Below are 15418 nucleotides of genomic sequence, written 5' to 3' on the forward strand. Positions count from 1 at the left end.
TTATCAACATATAAAATGACAGGAACATTCATTCATTCAGATGTTCAACAAATATTGAGCCAGGAAATATCCTGAGAATACATTGGGGGAACACTGTGGTGAAAAAAGCAACATATAAAATGAGAAAGAGACAAAATAAATGTAAATTATCTTAAATCCCATGAAGATGACAAGTAGGAGACTGAACTAGAAAACATGAAGAAATGACTATTTGGACAGTAAACCCAGCAGGGTTAGGTAGGACTTAGTTGGCAAAAAAGGGACATGAACTAGAAAGTCTAGGCAAGAGCCAAATCATGCGGGATCTTTTAGCCAAGGTAAGGGGTTTTATAAATTTATTGTTCACAAAAAGAGGCTACTGGAACATCAACATTCTACCTTGCATGATGAATGGATATCATAAAAACCAAATAGTTATACTCTCTTTTATTTCTTTATTGAGGTAAAATATGTCTAACTGAAATGTGGATTTTAGCATACAATCTCAAGTGCTTTGATAAATGTATATACTGATGTTATCACTACTCCAAACAAAATATAGAACATTTTCATCACGCTAGAAAGTTATTCTCATGGCCCCTTCTAGTCAATCCTCATTCCTGATTTCTATAATTATGGCTAAGTTTTGTCTGTTCCTGAAATTCTCGTAAATGAAATGGTGTAGCTGGGATCCCTGGGTGGCGCAGCGGTTTAGCGCCTGCCTTTGGCCCAGGGCGCGATCCTGGAGACCTGGGATCGAATCCCATGTCGGGCTCCTGGTGCATGAAGCCTGCTTCTCCCTCTGCCTGTGTCTCTCTCTGCCTCTCTCTCTCTCTCTGTGACTATCATAAATAAATAAAAATTTTAAAAATTTTAAAAAAATGAAATGGTGTAGCTTATACTCTTTTGTGACTGGCTTTTTTCACTTAGCACATTTTTGAGATTCATCCATGCTGTAGCATGCACCAATAGTTCCTGTCTTTAATTGCTGAGTCTTGCATGGCTAGATAATTTATCCATCCATTCTGTTGTTGATGGGCATTTGTTTCCGGTATTGGTTTCTTACAAAAAAAAAATCTGTGTGAATATGCTCAGAGTGTTTTTGTGAACAAGTATTTTCATTCTCAAGTAGGAATAATCAGGAAATAATCGCCCCCCCCAAAAAAGGAAATAATTCCCCAAAGTGGTTGCAGTGGTTCCATACTCTCACCAACTCTTGGTACTATCAGACTTTAAGCATTTTTTGGAGGGCGGAGGGGGGAGAGAGAGAGAGAGAGAGAGAGAATGTGTGAGTGCACATGTGGGGGTAGGGGGAAAGGGAAACGAAGAGAGAGAATCCCAAGCAGACTCCACACTGAATATTAAGCCCTATGCAGGGCTTTATCTCATAATCCTGAGATCATGACCTGAGTCAAAACCGAGTCTGATACTTAACTGATCCAGACACCTCAACACATCAGAACTTAGATGTAGCTAATTCTAGTTAGTATGAATGGATATCATTGTGACTCTATTTGCATTTGTCTTAGGAATAATGACACTGGCCACTTTTACATGTATTTACTGGTGTTTCTTGTGAAATGTCTGTTAAGTCAGTTGCTCAATATTTATTGGGCTGTTTTCTTACTATAATTCTATGAGTTCTCTCTATATATTTTTGGATATATGTCCTTTGTCAGATACATGCATTGTGATTATTCTTGCCTATTATCATAATGGTACCTTTTGTTAACTATTTGGAAATAATTTCTCACAGAAAAAGTATCAAGAATAGTGTACAGAAACTCATATACACTTATCTCATAAGCTTAATGACACCTTTCATTTAGCAGGAGTTTTAAATTTAAGTCCAGTTTATCAATATTTATAATAGGGCTTTTTATGTCTTAAAAAAATCCCTGCCTAGCCCAAAGCTGCAAAGAAAGTATTTTCCTACATTTTCTTCTAGATCTTTTAGTTTTTACATTCTATGATTCATGCAAGATTAATTACAGTGTATTGTGTGAGGTAGTGGGTGTGGTTCTTTTGGTACTTTTATCCAGTTGTCCCAGCACTATATGTTAAAGACTCTCCAAACTGACATGCCGATACTTTGCTGAGAATCAATTTAATATATGTATGTGAGTGTGGATCTATTTCTGGGCTTTCTATTGATCTATTTGTTTCATTTATCCATTCTTTCACTAATGTCACACTGCCTTGGTCATTGTAGATTTGTAGTGGGTCTTGAAACTAGACAAAGAAACTCTTCATCTTTGTTTTGTTTGTTTTTCTGATCCATTTTCCATATATTTTAGGATACACTATAATTTTCTATAAAAAAGTTGTTGAGAGTTTTGGATTGTGTTGAATCTACAGATCAATTTGGAAAGAACAATACTGAGTTACTCAATTCACTTACATGATACATCTGCATTTATTTAGGACTTGTTTAATTTCTTTCACAATGTCTTATAGTTTTTATTTTAGAAAGCTTGCATATCTTTTGCTAAATTTACTTGTATTTTGTTTTTTAATATGATTAAAAATGAATTTTAAAAATTCACCAACCAAATGCTACTAGCATATGGAAATTCCACGGATTTTCGTATATAACTATTTCTGTGACCTTGCTTAATTCACACATTTGTTTTAGTAGTTGTTTTGTATATTACTGAAGGATTTTATACATAAACAATTATGTCTTCAGTGAAAAGACTTTCACTTGTGCTTTTTTCAATCTTTATTCTTTCTTTCTCTTTCTTTCTTTCTTTCTTTCTTTCTTTTTCTTTTCTTCTTTTCTTTTCTTTTCTTTTTTCTTCTTTTCTTTTCTTTTCTTTTCTCCTCCCTCCCTCCCTCCCTTTCTTCCTTCCTTTCTCTCTCTCTCTCTCTCTCTCTCTCTTTCTTTCCAGTACTGTACTGGCTAACACATTCAGCATATACTAAATTGAAGTGATGAGCACAGAAAACACTGCCTTGTTCTTGATTATAGGGGGAAAATGCTCACTATGTTTCTATACATGTGATGTTAGATGAAGGTTCCTATATCAGATTTTGTATGTTCTATTTCTAGTGCTTTTGAATTTTTTCCCTTTAATTTTTGGTCATGAAAGGGTGTGGAATTTTGTCAATGCCTTTTTTTCTGCATTATTCAGATCCTATTATTTTTCTCCTTTATTCTGTCCATATTTTGAATTATACAGATTGATTTTCAAATGTGAAATCAACCTTGTACTCTTGATATAAGTTTCAATTATGCTAGTAGCATTTTGTTGAAGATTTTTACATATATTTTCAAGAGGGACATTGGATTGTAATTTTCTCATAATATCTATGTCAGGTTTTGATAACAGTTAAGCTAATCTCACAAAGTGATTTGGGAAGTGTTTTCTTCTCTATTGTCTGAAAATTTGTTCAAAATGGTGTTAGTTTAATGTTGATAGAATTAACCTAAGTCTTAGGTTTTCTTTGTAGGAAGATTTTGGTTATACATTCAATTTAATAGATTAGTAGGCTATTCAGGTTTCTGATTTTTGTTGTTTTAGTTTTGATAAATTGTGATTTTTATTGCCATAAAATTGTTCATATTATTTCCTTTATTATCATCTTAACATTCGTAGGATCTGTAGTTGTATTCCCTCTCATTCCTGAGAGTTACATTGGTAACTTGTGATTTTTCTCTTTTTATTTTTTTTAATTTAATTTTTTTCAAAAATATTTTATTGATTTTATTTATTTATTCATGAGAGATGGGGTGGGGAGGTGGGGGCAGAGACACAGGCAGAGGGAGAAGCAGGCTCATACAGGGAGCCTGATGTGGGACTCAATCTCGGGACTCCAGGATCATGCCCTGGGCCGAAGGCATGCACTAAACCACTGAGCCGTGCAGGGATCCCCTTCTCTTTTTATTAATCAATCTGCTTTGGTTTATTAAGTTTATCATTTTATTTTTATTTTTTTAAGTTTATCTTTTTAAAGAAACAACTCTTGGCTTTAGAAAGTTTCTCTATTCTATTCTCTGTTTATAAAAATTCTCTAATCAATATTATTGATTCTATTTTTATTTCTTTGCTTCTACTTACTTTGAGTTTAATTTGTTCTCCCCCCCCTCCCCAGTTTATTAGGATGGAAAGTTAGACAATTAATTTTAAACTTTTCTTCTTTATCATAAATATTTAAAACACATAAGCTTTCCTATAAGCATTATGTTAGCTGCCTCCCACAAATTTTGGTATGTAGCATTATAATTTTATCAGTCTGAAATATTTTATTTCCCGTATGATTTCTTCTTTGAATCTTGGGTTATTTAGATGTATGCTACTTAATTTCCAAACAGTACAGTCTTTTCTATATATTGCATTGTTATTGATTTTTAATTTCATTCCATTGTGGTCAGAGAACATACTTTGTACAATTTCCTTTTTAAAAAAATGTTATAAGACATTGTATGATTCAGCATATGGCTGGTGAATGGTCTACATGGATTTCCATTGCTTATTTTTAAAAAACTTCTAAGACGTTAAAAAACACTTTCCTCAAGTCTACTCAATATGGACCTATCATTTATTTATCTTTAGGGCATTCTTTCATATTTCTGGGCAATTCTGGCACCTAGATCACAATTTTCTGCCACCATTCTGGATAACTCTATCTACCCAGTGAGCAAAATTTAATTTAAACCTAAACCTATTCCACTATGATAACCAACACATCTATTCCAACTTTAAGATCTTCAAATTTTCTTCCTGATTTCATTAATTCATATTCAACTAGCATTAAGTCAATGCCTTAACAGCACAATACAAGGTACTAGAGATATGGAAATAGCTGAGATGTAGAAATCATACTTCAAGTGTAGAGGAAAAATAACCTTTCTTAAGTAGCTGTTTTTAGTACATTTCATAGATATTATCTTATTAAGTCTCACAAAAATCCTTTATTGAAGGCAGTATATTCATTCTCCATTTTATAGAAGGTGAAACTAGAATCCAGAAACTAAGGAAGCTACTAGTCTATGGAAATACAGCTAGTAAGTAGCACAGTGTTAAATAAAACTCGTCTCTTTAAAATCCACTGCCATTTCAGTGATATGATGGTATGGTCACTACCATAACAGGCTGAAGTTCTTTCATTTGTTTATGCTGCATGGCTGCTACTTGCCTCATGCTATGTTAGCACCTTGGTGTCCATCCTCACAGAACCACAGCTAAACACCTTCAATACAATTCTTGTTCATCTGATGAAAACTACGTACCCTTTCTCTTCTCCCCTTCTCTCGCTTTTAAAACCATCTCCTGCTCAATTCTGGATTCCAGTCTAGATCCAATTATCCAATAGGTCACAAACATGTGCCTTACAATCATAACTCATGTAAAACCTCCTAAAATGATGATCCAAAGCCAGCAAAATGAGTGTACTCTGCTAGAATGTGGTAATTTATCTAAAGAAAAAAAAAATCTATCAAGCATCAGGTTTTTTTTTCCCTTGGCAAATAATCAGAACAAGTGACTTATATACTTTCATACCCCATGTATGCTTTCTCCAAAGGAAAGGTAGTAATATTATTAAATATTAATTACTTATTAAATATTTTCTATATGCCAATACTGTATTAAGTATTCTATATGCATTATATCACTTAATGTTCCCATAAACCCTATAAGATACCTATTATTATCTCTACTTAACAGATGAGGCAACTGAAGCTTTAGTTCCCAAAGCCACACATCTAGCAGAATCCAGATTTAAACTCAGATCTAAATGATTCTAATACTTAAATTATTTTTAAGATTTTATTTATTTATTTATTAATGAGAGAGAGAGAGAGAAAGGGGAGGGGGGCAAAGACACAGGCAGAGGGAGAAGCAGGCTCCATGCGGGGAGCCTGTTGTGGGACTAGATCCCAGGTCTCCAGGATCAGGCCCTGGGCTGAAGGTGGCGCTAAACTGCCGAGCCACCCGGGCTGTCCTAATACTTACATTCTTAATGACATGCTGACTTTCTTTTGGGCAGACAGTGCCTAAATACACATCCATAGTAGAATAATCTTTGCTCCTTGCAACAAAATATTTAATATCTGGTAGCTAAGACTCCTATCCTTCACTGTGTTTGGATGAACAGAGCCCATAGTTGCCTTTTTGTGTGTGTGAGTTAACAAACACATTCTGTTAACAAATTGTGTGTTTTTGTTAACAGACACATTCTGTTAGCAAATTCTTCCTTTAAAAATTTGTAAAAAACCCCAAAAACTAAAAACAAAAAACCCTCTGATTCAGGACCATTATTTAACAATGAAAAGGTCACAGGCTAATCCCACTTTCTGTTTTCCATGTTCTTGAAGGGCACTTCACTGTCCCACCATAGGCTTCATACACTTAAAATCTTCTCAGTTATTACTGAGGAACCCTGTGAATCACTGATGGCTCCCTATTTTAAACATTTAGGCTTCATTATTCCAATTAGCTGTCAGATCCTATCACAGTCACTTTTCTAGTAGTTTCTTATCGGTTTCTTCCTTGGTTTTCTATAACCACAATGCTTAGTCATTTGTTGCTTTGAATACACTAATCTCTGTGTCTCCACTCTTTTATCTCTCAGTCCATTCTTCATGTGGACCAGCCATGGGGACTGAATGTCACCCCTTAGTTCCCATTTCTTTGGCATCCTATAGCCTAAGGAATAAAGTCCAAGGTTCATTATCTTGTTACTCAAGGACCTCCAAAACCTGACCCTTAGCCACTACTCCATTATCACTTTACACCACATTCCTCAATGTACCCTCTACTCATGTCAGGCTTCATATAAGGAGTGCAAGACTGAAACTAGGGTGTTGCAGAGAGACCCAGTGAGATAATCAGCAGGGAGTGAAAATGCAGAATAAATGCAGGGTTAGTTTTGAGGAGTCTTAACATGAGATATCAAGAGCTTGAGGGGGGAGATATCAAGACTATATCTGACAAACACAAAAGGATGGAATTGAAGAGCAACATCTAAGTCCCTACCATATGATGCCAGAACCTCCACTCAATTTCACCAATGCTATCTCATTTATTCCTTGCAACAATCTTTTTTTGAAATAAAGGTTAATAATCACATCTTACCAATGTAGTGAGAGGCTCAAAGACATTAAGTCATTTGTTCATGGTCTCAGAGCTCGTATATGGCAGCTATCTAAAAAAAGATAAAGCAAGAAGAATAAAAGGTACATTATTTATAAGCTATCTGACAATTCCAGAGGATGGAGGTGCACGGCTTAGAGTTTTTGAAAGGTTTCATGCTTACTAGGAAGGAAGGGGTAAGTAACTGGCCTACAATCTATTTAATCCCTTTACAAAAGGGCATTCATTTCAAGAGAAAAGTAACCAGTCAAGATCCTTGTAAACATGACGGACCTCTGACAAATATACTAGTGGTGTTGGTTAGAGGGAAAGTCCTTAATAGACTTTTTAAAGGATGTATCTGATCTCTCTAGATTGCTTATGGTTAACAAACTTGGAATCCATGCACTTATGGGGCATGGTTCCTTGGAAAATGTCATATAGGCTAAAAGTATAAGAATTCCTTTTGAGTGAGTGATACCCTCAAGTGTTGTTCTCTCAAGTATTGCTGAGAGAATTAATCTGTTGAATTTGGGGAAAAGTGTATTGAGAACGAACTAGAGAGCTGCAATGGTTGTTCCAAATCTCTTTCTGCTTCACATGTGCATCAGTACTGGCTAAGATCTCTGATTCTTGGGAATCTATTTGACAGTTAAAGCCTTTGTGCTATCACTTTTTTTTTTTTTTTTTTTGTGCTGTCATCTACCTGGTTGTGCTGTAGAGTCTCTTTGGGAAGCACACCTTCAAAAGCGGAGGCTGAGAAAGCGGAGGCTTTTCACACAGGTGAAAGTGGTTTATAGGAGAGGTGATTCCACGACATAGGAATGAAGGAAGGGAGAGAATAAGACAGCAAAAGAGGAAAAGCCAAGATAAAAATGCACTGTTAACAACACTGCTTAGACCACCAGGGTTCCATTCCAACAGAACATCCAGGACCATGGAGATATGCACAGAACACCTCCCAGAATTGTCCACTTGAAGCATAGGAGATGGCAGCCTATATCCACTAACTCCTAACCCTCAATGGTTAAAGGTTGCCTCGGGGGGGCCTTACCACCCTAGTATTTCCAGGTTATGCTTGTCTGTGGGTAGAGCAGTAGGCTCCCACAGCATCAAAGAAGGTCCTGGATGGCACTGGATATGCGACACTATCCAAGCAAGCTTGCTCCAAAACCACCTACTGCTGTCTCAGCTGACACCAGAGGTGGACCGTGAGGAACACTGGAGTGGGCTGCCACAATGACAATACCAGCATGCTTGCTACTTAAACATACTCCATCCTTTTGTATTTTCATGCCTTTGCTTATGCGTTTCCCTTGGAAAGCCCCTTCTCTCACTCTGCCAACTGAAATTATATTCATCCATCACAGTTTGGGTTGAAATGCCACCTCCTCTTTGAAAAGATCTCAGATCTCCAAATTAAAAATAATTACATCTTTTTTTTTGACTTACCACAGCATGTTTTTCAACCTCTATTACTGAATTTCTTTCATTCCCTTTTTGTGTTCTAGGTCAGTAACTATAGTCCATTTTATAGGCCTTAATCTGACGCAAATATGCAAATCTTTTTCTTTGTTTTCATGGGTGAATAACATGTGGTCCTATGTATTTCAGTTTTATCACTTGCTAGTAACATTCTAATTGAGTTTAAAAAGGTTACTAGAATTTGGTATTCCAAAGCCCATTTTAGAGTTTTAAGAAGTCTCTCATTCTAAATTCCACAAAGATATCTGATTGCCTTGAAATATTTGGTAATTTGTTAAAGTTCCCAGTATGCACATGAATAAACACAATGAAATTTCTGTAGTTTGGCGGAAGAGCAGTTTATTACAAATTGATCATCAGTGTTGTCTTGAGTTGACTGTAGTTTTTGAGTACTGCTACTTTTTTTTTTTTTTAATTTTTTTTTAATTTTTTATTTATTTATGATAGTCACAGAGAGAGAGAGAGAGGCAGAGACACAGGCGGAGGGAGAAGCAGGCTCCATGCACCGGGAGCCCGATGTGGGATTCGATCCCGGTCTGCAGGATCGCGCCCTGGGCCAAAGGCAGGCGCCAAACCGCTGCGCCACCCAGGGATCCCTGCTACTTTTTTTTTAGTGATCAATTGTTATTATTTTAAAGATTGTTTATTTATTTCACAGAGAGATAGAATGTGAGCAGAGAGGTGGCAGAGGGAGAGAGAGAATCTCAAGCAGACCACAATGAGTGCGAAGCCCCCGACATAGGGCTCAATTTCATGACCCTGAGATCATGACATGAATTGAAATCAAGAGTCAGACACTTAACTGTGTTCAAATTCTGGCTTCACCATTTCTTAGCTCTGTGACACTGGGCATATTATTTAAACTTTTTACCTTAGTTTATTAATAAAATGTGAAAAATAATAGTATTCATAGGATTGTTGTGAGGACTGCCTACATAAGTGAGTATAAGAAAAATGTTTAGAACAATGCCTGGCACACAGAAAACTTTACCTAAGTACTAACCATCAACTTGAGTGGCTGTGTACTCTTAGCTTTTTAATTTTCTACTAACTAAAATATTTATTAAGAAAGGTAGCCTGCCCCCCACACTTGGGCTGTAAAGGTTGATAAGAAGAACCACAGAATGGGTACATGGCCTGACTTTGCCCTTGTGGAGGTCAGGGTTTGGTCTGCACAAGATCTGTTAAATCTAACCATCATAGTTCTGATCTCTGGAAAAATTTTTAAAAGCTCATGTGCCCAGTTTAGTAGGACAGAGGTATTAAGACTAAGCCACTCAAATGATGATGAGAATTTATTCTACTGTCTTTGCAAAAATAAATATGCAAACCTTCTCTATCTCATAATCAAGAATAGTTGGATTTTGGAGGGAAAACAAAATCATGTGCTAAGCTTAAATGGTTCTGAAAGTACGCTGAATTGCTACTTTAAAAAATTAAAATTAGTCATTCATGAGAGATAGAGAATATAAATGCATATGTGTGCCTACTTAAAAGCTTCATTATGCTCATGTGCTTTTTCGGGGACAATTTAGTTGCTGTAAGGAAGGCTGCTTGTAAAACAGCTCTTCAGTTGTAATACAGGCTTGATTTTCACCATCTAAAACCTCCTGTGACCTAACAAAGCAGAAAAAGACAAGCAACACTGGCATTGCTGCTCTTAAACTTAGAGATACTTAAAAAAAAAACCCCATATATAAGTTAATACGTTTTTCTATCCATAAGTGAGCATTCATAGCTAAGGGTCAGCAATGTGATAGAAAAAGTAATGAGACCATGTTGAGAAAAAATGGGGTAGTCAACAGGAAAATCAACCTCATTTATTATAATATTCTAGTGATCAGCAGGTGTATAACTCTCTCAGCTATGGTCATTAACGACATTCATTCCAAACTTAACATCTACATTTGCAAACCATTTGAAAGTAAAATTACTTTTCAATTCAATTTCCAATTTGCTTTTATATCTTCATCTTTGATTGACAATTTTTTTTCACAATGGCAACTTCAGCAAGTATTTGAGTAAATGGTAGCAACCATCCAATAGCGTAGATAAACTTGTCTATTTAGATTACCTATTCACTTTTCTTCTGTACGTACAATCATTTACAACCACTGAATGTTCAACTTAGAATGAACTTGCAAAACTGGTGTCAGGCTTCTAATGATTAGATTCACTTATTAGAATTACTTGTTCTTAAAGCCAAAAATGGTATCTACTCTTCTTATCATGACCTAAAAATGACCAAATTTGAATGCACCTTCAGTGATGCTACCAGATAACTTCATGTATAAATTACAAGAAAAGAATAAGTTTGCAAAATAGTATATTAAAGTATGTACCATGATGTTTGGCTGTGCACTGAAATTTAAAGCCATATGGAAGATGACCCCATGCAGAAGGCCTCCCTTATACATTCACTCCTATGCTTCATCATGACTTCAGGGAATTTTATTCCATCAATTTATCCTGGGTCCCTTCTGAAGAAGTTTAAATTCATTGAGGATTCTTTTGTCCTTTATAAAGAAAAGCAGTAATTCTGAACCTAAGACGCATTCATATACTTATTAAAACATAAGGTAGCCCCTCTTTTTAGAATTAGCATTCAATACAATGCACATTTCACGTGTATGATTTTACATCAATAACTGGTGCTCTTTGAATCTTTCTCTGAATGTCATTTGACCCCCTTTTTAAAAACAGCTTTATTGAGGTATAATTTATATGACATAAAATTGACCATTTTTAGTGTACATTTTTAGTATATTTAAGGAGTTTTGCAACCATTACCAGAACTTGGTTGTCAAACATTCCTAACCATCCAAATAGATCTTGCATACTTGTCTGTAGTCAATTCCCATTCTCATCCCCATCCCCAGGCTATCATGAATCTGGTTTGGGTCTGGAAACATCTGCCTTCTCTGAATGTTTCATATAAATGGAATATAAAATATAAATTTTTTGCTTGTGACATCTTTCACTGAGCATAATGTTTTTGATATTCATCCATACTATAGCCTGTATAATTACTTTTTCATTGCAGAACAGTATTGTAATACATGGATATATATTTTGCTTATTCATTCACTAACAGAGTTGATGGAATTGTAGTTTGTCTCCAGGTTTGGACAATCTAAATAATGGTACTGAGAACATTCATATTCAACTCCATGTGTGATCATAATGTTTTCACATTTCTTAGGCATATACTCAAGAAGACAGCCATCGTGGTGGCTATTAGGTGGTATCTCATTTTGGTTTTATTTTTATTTTTTTTTAAAGTTTTAATTTAAGTTCCAGTTAGTTAACATAGAGTGTAATATTCGTTTCAGGTATACAATACAGTGATTTCATAAAACACCCAGTGTTCATCCCAACAAGTGCACTCTATAATTCCTATCACCTATCAACTCATCCCCCAACGCACCCTCCCCACTCCGCCCCTGTAACCATCAGTTCTCTAGAGTTAAGGAAAAGTTAAAAATAGAACTACCCTAAGATCCAGCAATTGCACCACCAGTTATTTACCCAAAGAATACAAAAATACTAAATCAAAGGGATACACGCATCCTGATGTTCATAGCAGCATTATCTACAATATCCAAATTATGGAAACAGTCATTATGGTTTAATTTACATTTCCTTAATGACAAGTGATATTGAGAATATTATCATGTGATTTTTAACCATTTATCTATCTTCCTCTATGAAACACCTATCCAAATCTTTTACAAAGTTTTAAACTGGGTGATATGTTTTCTTATTAATAAACAGTAAGAGTTCTTTTTATATTCTGGATACAGAATATATACCATATATACAATTTGCAAATATTTTCACCAGTCTGAGGATTGTCTTCATTTACTTAATAGTGCCTTTTGAATGCAAAACTCTTAACTTTTTATAAAGTCCAATTTATTATTATTTTTTTAATTAATTGTGTTTTGGTGTTATATCTACAAATGCTTTGTCTAACCTGGGGTCATGATTTTCTCCTGGAAGTTTTATATTTTTAACTCTTACATTTAGGTCTACAATCTATTTTGAGCTAGTTTTGGTATATGGTGTGAGGTAAGGTTCTAAGTTAATTTTTTTGTATGTGGATACACATACAAATGTCACAACATCATTTGCTGAAAAGACTTTTCTTTTACCCACTGAATTGCCTTAGCAATTTTGTAAAAAAAAAAAAAAATTAATTGACTATAAACATAAGGTTTTATTTCAGTATGCTGCTTCATTGATCTATCTTCTTTATGCCAGTACCATGCTGCCTTGATCACTATTGCTTTTTAATAAATTTTGAAATCAGTAAGTATAAGTACTCCACCTTTGTTTTTTTCACAAAACTGTTTTACTATTCACCTTTGAATTTCCATATAAATTTTAGGATCAGTTCATTAATTTCTACAAAAAAGCCCCCCCCCACACACACACACACAAACAAAATAAAAAATCAATCATCCACTATTCATTCATCCAATGAATCTTTAGATAAATTTGGGTAGAACTGTCAACATAACAGTATTTAATGTCCCAAAAGAGTGACTATCCATTTACTTATATCTTTAATTTGTCAGCAGTATTTAAAAATTTTCAGTATACAAATCTTGCACTAATTTTGTTAAAGTTATTCCTAACCATTTTATTCTTTTTGATGACACTGTGAGTGGAATTGTTTCCTTAAGGAAACATTTTCAGATTACTCTATCTAGTATATAGAGATGCAACCAATTTTTGTATACTGATTTTCATATTCTTCAACCTTGCTGAACTCATTTATTTCTTTTCTACAGACATTTATGCTGTTTGCAAATAGGCAGTTTTACTTTTCCCCTTTCAATATGGATGCCTTAAATTATTTCTTTTTCTTGCCTTATTGCATTGACTAGAATCTCCAATATAATGATGAATAGAAATGGTGAGAGAAGACAGTTTTGAATTGTTTCTGATTCCTAAGGGGAAAGCTTTCAGTCTATCAACATTAAGTATGATAAACTATATGTTTTTCATAGATGCCCTTTATCAGATTGAAGAAATTCCCTTTTTATCAGATTTGTGATAAGGGTCTTTTCTTATTAAAATGGACCAAAGACTTAGATATAAAAGTTAAACCCATAAATATCTTAGGGGAAAACACAGAGGTAAAAATCTTCATGCCCTTCAATTAACTAATGGTTTCTTAGATATGATGTTTAAAACACAAGTAACAAAAGAAAAGAATAAACATTTCTAAAAATTAGAAACTTGTGTTCTTCATAGGATACTATCAAGAAAGTAAGAAGAGCCATAGAATAGGGGGAAATTTTTACAAATCATTTATCTGATAAGAGTCATGTCCAAAATGTATAAAGAATTCATACAATTCAACAATAAAAGAAATAACCCCATTTAAAAATTAGCAAAGAATCTGAATAGATATGTCTCCAAAGAAGATATAAAAATGGCCAACAAGTAGATGAAAATATACTCAACATTATTAACCAATAGGGATATGAAAATCAAAACCACGAGATACCATTTCATACCCACAGGATGGGTATAATAAAAAAGACAAATAACAAGTGCTGCTGAGGGCACTGTGGGGAAATTGGAGCCCACAGACATTGCTGATGGGAATATAAAGTGGTATAATCACTTTGAAAACAATTTAGCAGTTCCTTAAAAGTTAAATGTAGAGTTTCCTATGACCCAGCAATTTCATTTCTATGTATATACCCATGGGGATTGCAACCCTATGTCCACACAAAAGCTTGTATGTGAATGTTTACAGCAGTAAACATGGCTATTATTAATAATAGCCAAAAAGCAGAAACAACTCAAATGTCCATCAACTGATAGGTGAATAAATAAAATATGGTAGGTCCATACAATGGATTACTCAGGCATAAAAGGGAATAGATATATGCTACAACATAGACAAATCTTGGAAACATTACAGTAAGTGAAAGAAGCTAGACACACAGACCACATATCATATGGTTCCATTTATATGAAATGTTCAAAATAAGCAAATCCCTAGAGATGGAAAGAAAGGGTTAGGGGTAGCTGGGAGTAACTACTAATGTATACAAGTACTTTGGGGATGATGAAACATTCTAAAATTACACAGTGGTGATGGCTGTACAACTCTGTGAAATACACCCAAAACCACTGAATCCCATACTTTAAAGGGAGAATTTTATGGTATATGAATTATATTTCCATTTAAAAAAAAGCTGTTACTAGTTTATTATTTTTTTTTAATTTTTTTATTTATTTATGATAGTCACACAGAGAGAGAGAGAGAGAGGCAGAGACACAGGCAGAAGGAGAAGCAGGCTCCATGCACCGGGAGCCTGACGTGGGATTCGATCCCGGGTCTCCAGGATCGCGCCCTGGGCCAAAGGCAGGCGCCAAACCGCTGCACCACCCAGGGATCCCTGTTACTAGTTTAATCACTAACTGGTGATGGGACTTTGGGTAAGTGGAAATATAGCAGAAAGGTACAAAGAGTAAGCATCACCTTTTTTGGTGATGAAAATATTCATTCAATAACCCACAGTCATTGTTGAGTTGAACTGTGTTCCCCAGAAAGATATGTTCAAGCCTTAATCCCTGGTACCTGTAAATGCAACCTTATTTGGAAATGGGGTCTTTGCAGATAGAATAAAATTTAGATAAAGTCATACTGGGTTAGAATGGGCTATAATCCAATCACTGGCATTCTTTTTTTTTTTTTTTTTAAAGATTTTATTTATTTATTCATGAGAGACATGGAGAGAGAGGCAGAGACACAGGCAGAGGGAGAAGCAGGCTCCATGCAGGGAGCCCGATGTGGGACTCGATCCCAGGACCTGGGATCATGCCTTGAGCCAAAGGCAGACCCTCAACCACTG

The 15418-nt window shown here is 35.1% G+C and overlaps 1 protein-coding gene across 14 annotated transcripts in view; it reads right to left on the reverse strand.

Moving 5' to 3' along the window:
- The window catches only part of CFAP20DC (CFAP20 domain containing), a 241375-nt gene that overhangs the window by 156648 nt on the left and 69309 nt on the right, over positions 1 to 15418 (reverse strand). Inside the window, exon 3 of one of the 14 annotated variants that reach the window (XM_041762024.1) lies at positions 7059 to 7128. The exons of the other annotated variants lie outside the window; for them this stretch is intronic. The gene's annotated coding sequence lies outside the window, so the exon portion shown is untranslated. The remainder of the gene's footprint in view (positions 1 to 7058; positions 7129 to 15418) is intronic. 14 annotated transcript variants of the gene reach the window in all.

This window comes from Vulpes lagopus, chromosome 7 (assembly GCF_018345385.1).
Source record: "Vulpes lagopus strain Blue_001 chromosome 7, ASM1834538v1, whole genome shotgun sequence".
In the NCBI taxonomy this organism is placed as follows: domain Eukaryota; kingdom Metazoa; phylum Chordata; class Mammalia; order Carnivora; family Canidae; genus Vulpes; species Vulpes lagopus.